This window comes from Scleropages formosus, chromosome 15 (assembly GCF_900964775.1).
Source record: "Scleropages formosus chromosome 15, fSclFor1.1, whole genome shotgun sequence".
Classification (NCBI taxonomy): Eukaryota; Metazoa; Chordata; class Actinopteri; order Osteoglossiformes; family Osteoglossidae; genus Scleropages; species Scleropages formosus.
This window is the reverse complement of record NC_041820.1, coordinates 18419658-18426619: the sequence shown is the minus strand read 5'-3', so window position 1 is coordinate 18426619 and position 6962 is coordinate 18419658. Positions and strand designations below refer to the sequence as shown.

At 48.6% G+C, this 6962-nt stretch overlaps 1 protein-coding gene across 9 annotated transcripts in view; it reads left to right on the top strand.

Moving 5' to 3' along the window:
• The first annotated feature begins 951 nt into the window (after positions 1–951).
• The window catches only part of klc1a (kinesin light chain 1a), a 29561-nt gene continuing 23550 nt past the window's right edge, over positions 952–6962 (top strand). For 4 of the 9 annotated variants that reach the window (XM_029258538.1, XM_029258536.1, XM_029258537.1 and 1 more), the window contains exon 1: positions 4962–4985. The gene's annotated coding sequence lies outside the window, so the exon portion shown is untranslated. Of the gene's footprint in view, positions 1470–4961; positions 4986–6962 lie in introns of those variants that run through there. The other 5 variants (XM_029258540.1, XM_029258541.1, XM_029258539.1 and 2 more) reach the window with 3 other exon arrangements.

Below are 6962 nucleotides of genomic sequence, written 5' to 3'. Positions count from 1 at the left end.
TTCACTGAGTCACTGTCCATAACCCATGTAATACAGACCCTGTCATATCACTGTGTGCTCTCAAACTGGAACAAAGCTGTCATTCAGGTTTCTTCCTCTTATTGTCCTGTTCTTCTGCTTTTTGGTAACTTGAAGAAAAAGCCATTGTGATGAAATACATCACCGGAATGAAATATTCCTTTGTATTAATTACATTTTAAGAGTCCATTCTTTACAGTTTCCTTCACTGCCAAGCTGGTAGGTAGGTACATAAAGCCTTCAGCTCCTCATGTTAGCTCTGCAATCCTCTTGCTGTTTCACTTTCTTACACTTAATGCTTGGTGAAATCAGTCTCATGGAGTCTTACACACATGGGGGTGTGTGGGGCGGCACAGCGCCTGGGTGGTGCAAGAGAACGTGGGTTGGATCCCCGCTCGGTCTGTGTGGAGTTTGCATGTTCTCCCCTTGTCTGTGTGGGGTTTCCTCTGAGTGCTCTGGTTTCCTCCCACAGTCCAAAGACATGTTGTTCAGGTTCAGCCACAGTGTGTGAGTGACAGAGGGAGTGTGTTCCACTGATGTATGGATGAGTGACCCAGTGTAAGTAGTGTATCTAGCAGTGTAAGTCACCTTGGTCAATAAGGTGTGTGGACTGATAACACAACACAGTATGACCATTGAGTCGCGTTGGAGAAAAGCATCTGCTAATGAATGAATGTAAATGTGTATAACAACCCAAGATTTCTGCGAAGCACTTCTGAAACAGTACCTCGTCTTCTGAGTGCCGTTGTTGCAAATAACGTCTTAGCAGATGTTGTCTTTTCGTTTCCTCTTCCTACTTTCTTTACGTCCTTAAAGACAGTGAGACCACATGGCTCGTTTCATTGGCCGTGCCGTCCCAATCCCCGCTCCCCGTTTAGAGTGCGGCCCCTTTAAGACGTTCCCGATGACATCACCATAGAGGAAGAAGGGAATTGTGGGGCGCGAGGAAACGCCATTTTCGCGCAGGGTCCGGCTCTGTCTGTCAGCCGTCGGGAGACGTTGTCAGCCGCGTTATAGATTGGAAAGTAAAGCCGAGAACGTGTTGCCGACCCTTAATGAGTCGACGAATATGTGACGTGCAGCGGGTCCTCGAGTTTCTCTGGCGACGGTCGTCTGTGCAGCGGAGGGACGTGTTTACCAGCAGCAACATCATCATCATCATCCGTCATTAACCGTCCCGTCCGCCCGGATCCCGACGGGCTGGGGGGAGACAGACAGACAGACGAGACGGGGCGGAGAGAGAACGAGGGAGCAGCCGAGCGCCGGCGCCGGGGGTTGTTGTTCGAGTGAGCAGCAGGACAGGAGAAGAAAGGAGGAAAGAAGGGGGTCCCCGGCAGAGCGGTGCAGTCCCTGAGTCGAGTGGAGGAAGAAGGCGGGGAGAAGAAGAAGAGCCGCCCGCAGGCGCAGCCTGGCTGTGACAAGTGAAGTGGATGTTCAGCGGGACGGTCACGGTGAGGATGACGAGGAGGGGAATCGGACCGGCGATGTGTGCTTCGAGTCCAGTCCACCTCTAGTCTTCTTGTGTTCCATCTACTACTGTGTGTGTGTGTGTGTTCGTTCACGGCGATGGGATGGACGGCACAGCATCCGAACCCTGGACTAACAAGCACTGAAATACACAGGTAGTTAGTTATCAGTAAGAACAGTGACACACTGCTGAACACACACAGGCCCTCATCATCACTCACTGATGTGACAGATGAATGAAACAGCGTTTCAACTGATCTTCCTCTTTTATGATCCTCATGTAAAGGAGGCAGTTGAGACAAATCATGCGTTGTAATAGTTTTGCCGTTCCGCTTTGGACAGGACCCTAACAGTTTTGTTAGGGATCATCGCTCACGGTAGGCCAGCAGTCGGGAGCGGAAGGCCGGAGCGATCTGCACCCTGGTAAACGCTTTCCAGAAGGTTCCCGAGACACTACTCGGTGTTGGAAGTTCTTTCACATCGCCTCGTGGTTCGTAAGGTGTGTCGCGAACTCGGGGGTTTGATGTGCGCCCTTGTTCTCTGTACAAAGGGCAAGTGCACAGGGGGTCTTGTGGGTCTTGATTGGTGTTAATGGAGAGTCCTGCTGTTTTCGGGGGGGGGGTTGCGCTGAAGAGGCGCTGGGTTGGCAGCAGTGATTGAAATTCAGGGCACAAGGTCTTGCAGGAGGACGCTCGTGCACTGAAAGCAGCCCCTGTGTGCCTGGCCGTGCTGATTCTTCGGGTGCCGACACTGAGGGCCCAGTGTGTCACGCTGACAGGTGGGTGCGTCGGTCGCAGCTGCGCTCCTGCGCTTCCTCTCCGAAGTCCGTCCCAACCCTAAAAATCCGCTCCCGTCGTGTTTCTTTCAGAGCCCCGCGACCCTCGGCGTAGCGAGATGCTTCCTCTTCGGTGCTGTTTACATGGTTTTGGAGCTTCGCCAGGCATTTAGTGCTGCAGACTAAACCGTGACTGCGAGTTTTGGATCTGCTTCCTGGTAGCTGGTGTCCAAGGTCTCCCCTCAGGCTCGCGAAGATTGCCCAGTCAGGGAGTAGGAAAGGTTGTGTTCAGCCCAAGCTGAGCTCAGCGCTCTCCCCATTTCTCCTTTTCCTCGAACAGTTGGAAAAACCACTCCTTTTAAGTGCTCCTCTTCACTCGGTGCAGTCAGTGTTGGACCACTCTGCTTTTGGCTCTTGCCGTTTTGCTTGCTCATCTTGGAGAGGGCCGTTGGGGGGCGGGGTGTTGGCACCATCACTGACCGACCTTGGTGGTCCTGAGCCTTGACAACCACAGGAGTGCGGAACTACAGAAGTAGCACATCCAGATGAACTTGTGACAGAACAACCAGTCAGTTAGGGAGGACCCTGTGGACTGGATGTCTGTTGATCGGGTCTTGTCTTTGTTACCCGCATGTGTAGGACATGAGTCCTCTATGACTTGATGTCATGAATCATAGCACTCTTTACTTATGGTGATGTCAGAGCGAGCGTTAGGGGTCATATCCTTGGCATCTCTCAGGATTCTTGCCGCCAACAGGAAACCCTTTCGGTTTTTCCCTGAAGAATTTTAGCGTAGCCGCAGTGGGGAGGATGTGGGCTCCTCCCTGAAAATGCAGATTGTGAGGGGGTGGGGAAATGGGATACTGGGTTGCCTGAAGGGTTGCGGCAGTCTGGTGGAATCTTCTGAGCAGCCCACGCTGTGCTGGGCCTTCGTTGGGGAGGTGGTACCTTCATGCATTTCAGCTCCTCAGGTGAAATTATATTGGCTGGGTGATGGCCAGCAAACACCTCGCTTGTGTATGTTGGGGGGCCGTGGCGATGAAACGTGTGGATGTTGCATTAAACTGTGATAACCTTTTTTTTTTTTCTTTTCTTTTCAATAAAACCTTCAACCATCAAGTTCGCAGTTGTGGTGGTCTATGCTAGCGGGTGCAGCTGTCCTTCCGCATGCCTGATCCGGTCGCTTGCTTCCATGTGATTTCGTCTGGGCGCTCCTCAACTGCTGTGTTGACCTTTGACCCTGTCCCTGTTTTTCATTTGTCTTAAGGCACCCAATGTCTTCCTATGCATTTTGTGTTTCTTGCGCGTGTTCCTTTGTCAATACCACTGCGATGACTAGGTTGCAAATGCATAACATCTGAGCCCCTAGTGACTGATTTCAAACACGTTGCTTAAAGACACATCCTGTTGATTCAAGGCTTTGCAAGGGAGATGGTCAGTCCTGGAGTTGCTCAGGGGCTGGCTGATCTCCCTCTACTTCTTTCACTCTCCCTTTCTTACTCACTGGCTTGTCCAGTCAAAAGGAAGTGGTTGCTGAGAGCTTTTTTTCTGATTCATGAATTTATCCTACTGAGAGAGAGAGAGGGTGAATTGCGCAAGGGGGCAGCTTTGGAAGGATCAGCTTCTTTCGCTGTTCTAGGACACACCTTTCCTGAGATGTAGTAAGAGCACATGAGCCAGGAAGCACTGGCACCTAGACCTAACAAGGCGGTATCAAGGTTGCCTCCATCCTGGGATCACTTATTTCTGTAGAGGTGGAGTTCATCTACCTGGCATGAAGTATCTCTGTTGTAGTGTCACAGCTCTCTCCTTGGATCACTTTTTGTGGTGATGCATCTCTCTTTGTACAGGTGTTCTCAGAAATTACTCCCCTTCCAGCCAAAGTTTGATGTGGCCCTTTCCTGAGAAGTAGTAACAGCACTTCTTCAGAAGAGGAGGTGTGTGGGATCACAGCTTTAAACATGGCCTCGCAGTCTCAACGCCCGATTTGCTTTGCTTTTTTGAAAGCGCAGGAACCGCGCGGTCCCCATGTAAGCGATATATATTTACATTTCAAAGGAAAACGTGGAAGTGCTTCGCTGCTTTTGCTGGGGCACTTTTTTTTTTTTTTTTTTTTTTAAGCTTTCCTGTTTTAGTTGTTTGAAGACAGAATTAATATTAATTGGTCCATTATACTAGAAAGCTCCTGTCTGGGTTCAGATCAGATGTTTGGATGTATGTTAGTGAGACAGTTTGTTCATGTGTGCTGTCACTTGCTGCGGTCATGTGATGGGAAAGAAGGGTCTATGTAGGGGGTATGTTGGCGTCGCATCCATTTTCCCTGGTGGTCCAGTGATGGTGGAAACATTGTAGTCCTTCCCGACTTACTCTTCCTGAGAGGCCGGGAGCTTCCCAGTGCTGTTTCAGTGCATGTGACTTTGTTCCTGGAGACACAGTGGGCTGTCTTGGTGAGCTTGTCCATGAAGCAGGAAGATCTCACTGAAGAGACAGAGGTGATTCTGTCATGCAGGCCTGGGTTCCTGAAATGCGTCACTGTCGCTGTGTCTCTTGGCAACCTTAAGCGCCAGGGGCGGAGAGTTTGAAACAATGCGACAGTGGAACACTGGGCTGACAGGTCGTGATAACTGCCGATCCTGGGAGCATGTGAGCAGGAAGAGCTTGGACAGGGGCGTCCTGTGGAAAATATGGACGCGCATTTTCTGAAGGAAGATGCACAGGGGCAGGTGTAAGTTTTGACCCTTTGTTTCGCTGCTGTGTTCATGTAGATTTCTGGTGTTTATGGGAGTGTTGCAGTACGTGCTCATTGGTTTTTGTTTTGCTGTTTTCATAGTTACTGCCGTTTTACTGTTGTAACAGTCTTCTGTAGTGGAATTTGAATTATTGTTTTTCATTTTTCAACATACATTACAATTATGTCCTCTCTTTCTTTGTATTAACATCAGGCTTTTCTCAGCTTGTATCCTGGCAGCTTCTCTTGACGTTAACTCTGCCTGGTGACTTGGCAACAGTACGGAAAAGGCCAACATCTGTCGGACCATTTTTTTTCAATGTAAACACTATTCTATAGCGCTATTGGCAGATAACTGCTGCCTTGGATAAATCACAGTTTTGTATTGCAGATCTCCTGCAGCAGCATACCATGTGTATGAAAAGCTCTGCAACCTTGCTTGAACCCAGTGAGAACAGCAAACCACGCTGGCTTTTAAATATATTTCTGCTTGAGTTGCACCAAGGGGTTGCAGTCGAGGTCCCACGGGAGCGCTCTCACGGTTGTTTCTGCGGTCGTGTTGTCATCTGTGGAATGGCTGCGGGCGGTGCCTCGAGCTGCTGCCATTTAAACCATGCAGAAGCAAAAAGGTGTGGTTGGTTGATGGCATTTGTCACGCTTGGGCACTCGTTTGGTGTTCCGACTAATCCTCATCCTCACTTAATCGAACGTGATGTGTGCAGTGCTTCATTAAATGGCTCAATGACTGAAGGAAGAACAAAAAGGAAGTGAGGAGTCTAGTGCAACATGCTTGCTTTCTGTGTCGTACTGTGTTCTACACTACCGGTATGCAGGAACATTGAGTCATTTGTTTATCCAGTTATTTGGCTGGCGGTCAGTCTATCTGTCCATCTGCAGTACACTGTATTGCGTTTGAGTGCTACGGTTGACTGGCAGGGAAGTCTCTCCTGGCAGATGCATAGATGTAAATGTCCTGCAATGTTCTCTGTTTGCACTCTGATGTGAGCATGTTTACCTCAAGCGTGCTCCCCAGGTACTTCCTAATAACAACGCCATGCTTTTCGAAAACATCAGTCTAGTTCTTATTGTTTATGTTTGATGTTTATTTTTAGGGCTTGAACACTGGGATTGTTATTTTTATCAGAACTCTGCTCTGGGGATTTTCTTAAAATAAGGAGGGAAAAAAAAAAAAAAACAAACTCTGTGTTCCATTTCTCAGATGGGGCACAAATCTGCGTATGAAAGAGCCTTCGGACGAAGGATGGCGTTGGGACAAGGGCTAAAGTTGTGGCAGGAAAGGTGGTCTTCAAGATCTGGGGAAGGCAGTGCTTTATTCTCCATGGATGCTTATAGTTCAGTCCCTGGGCTCTGATTACCACCCTACTGTGCAGGCTCTTGGAGAGCAGGAACCTGATCTACTTCATGTTGACCGTTGGTTTTAACTCATCATTTAAGGGTTCATTCAAACAGGAGTTCTTTAGAACAACTTTGTAGACTGTTATGTCTGCTCTCATCTGGTACTGTGATGTATTGCATCCGCTGCATGTCTTGTTTGTCCATGGCAACACTGGGATGCTTTTCACATACAGGCTTTGCCAGGAGGGTGGTGAAGTGGTTTACATAAAGCCAAGCAAATTATCAGTGACCGTTTTCTCGTGTCCTGTGTTCAGCGTGAAAGATAGCAACTGTATTTTAAAAACACATTAAGTTTCTTTTCCTGTTTCGTGTACAAGATAAGTAACAGTGCTCAATTAGTAGGAAATAAAAGATCGAGATTGTTGTCAACTGAACGGCAGGCTGATGCAGCCGCTGAAAACGAGTCTGAAAGTTTCCAGCCTCCGTGGAGACTTTTTGTGTTTTATTTACAGATGGTAGATGTGGAAAATGGTAATTGTGCATCACTTTTCGCATGCTGAATTACTTCAAATCACAAAGTGCACTTATGTACCACACGTGACAAGGATGGCAGTAGTG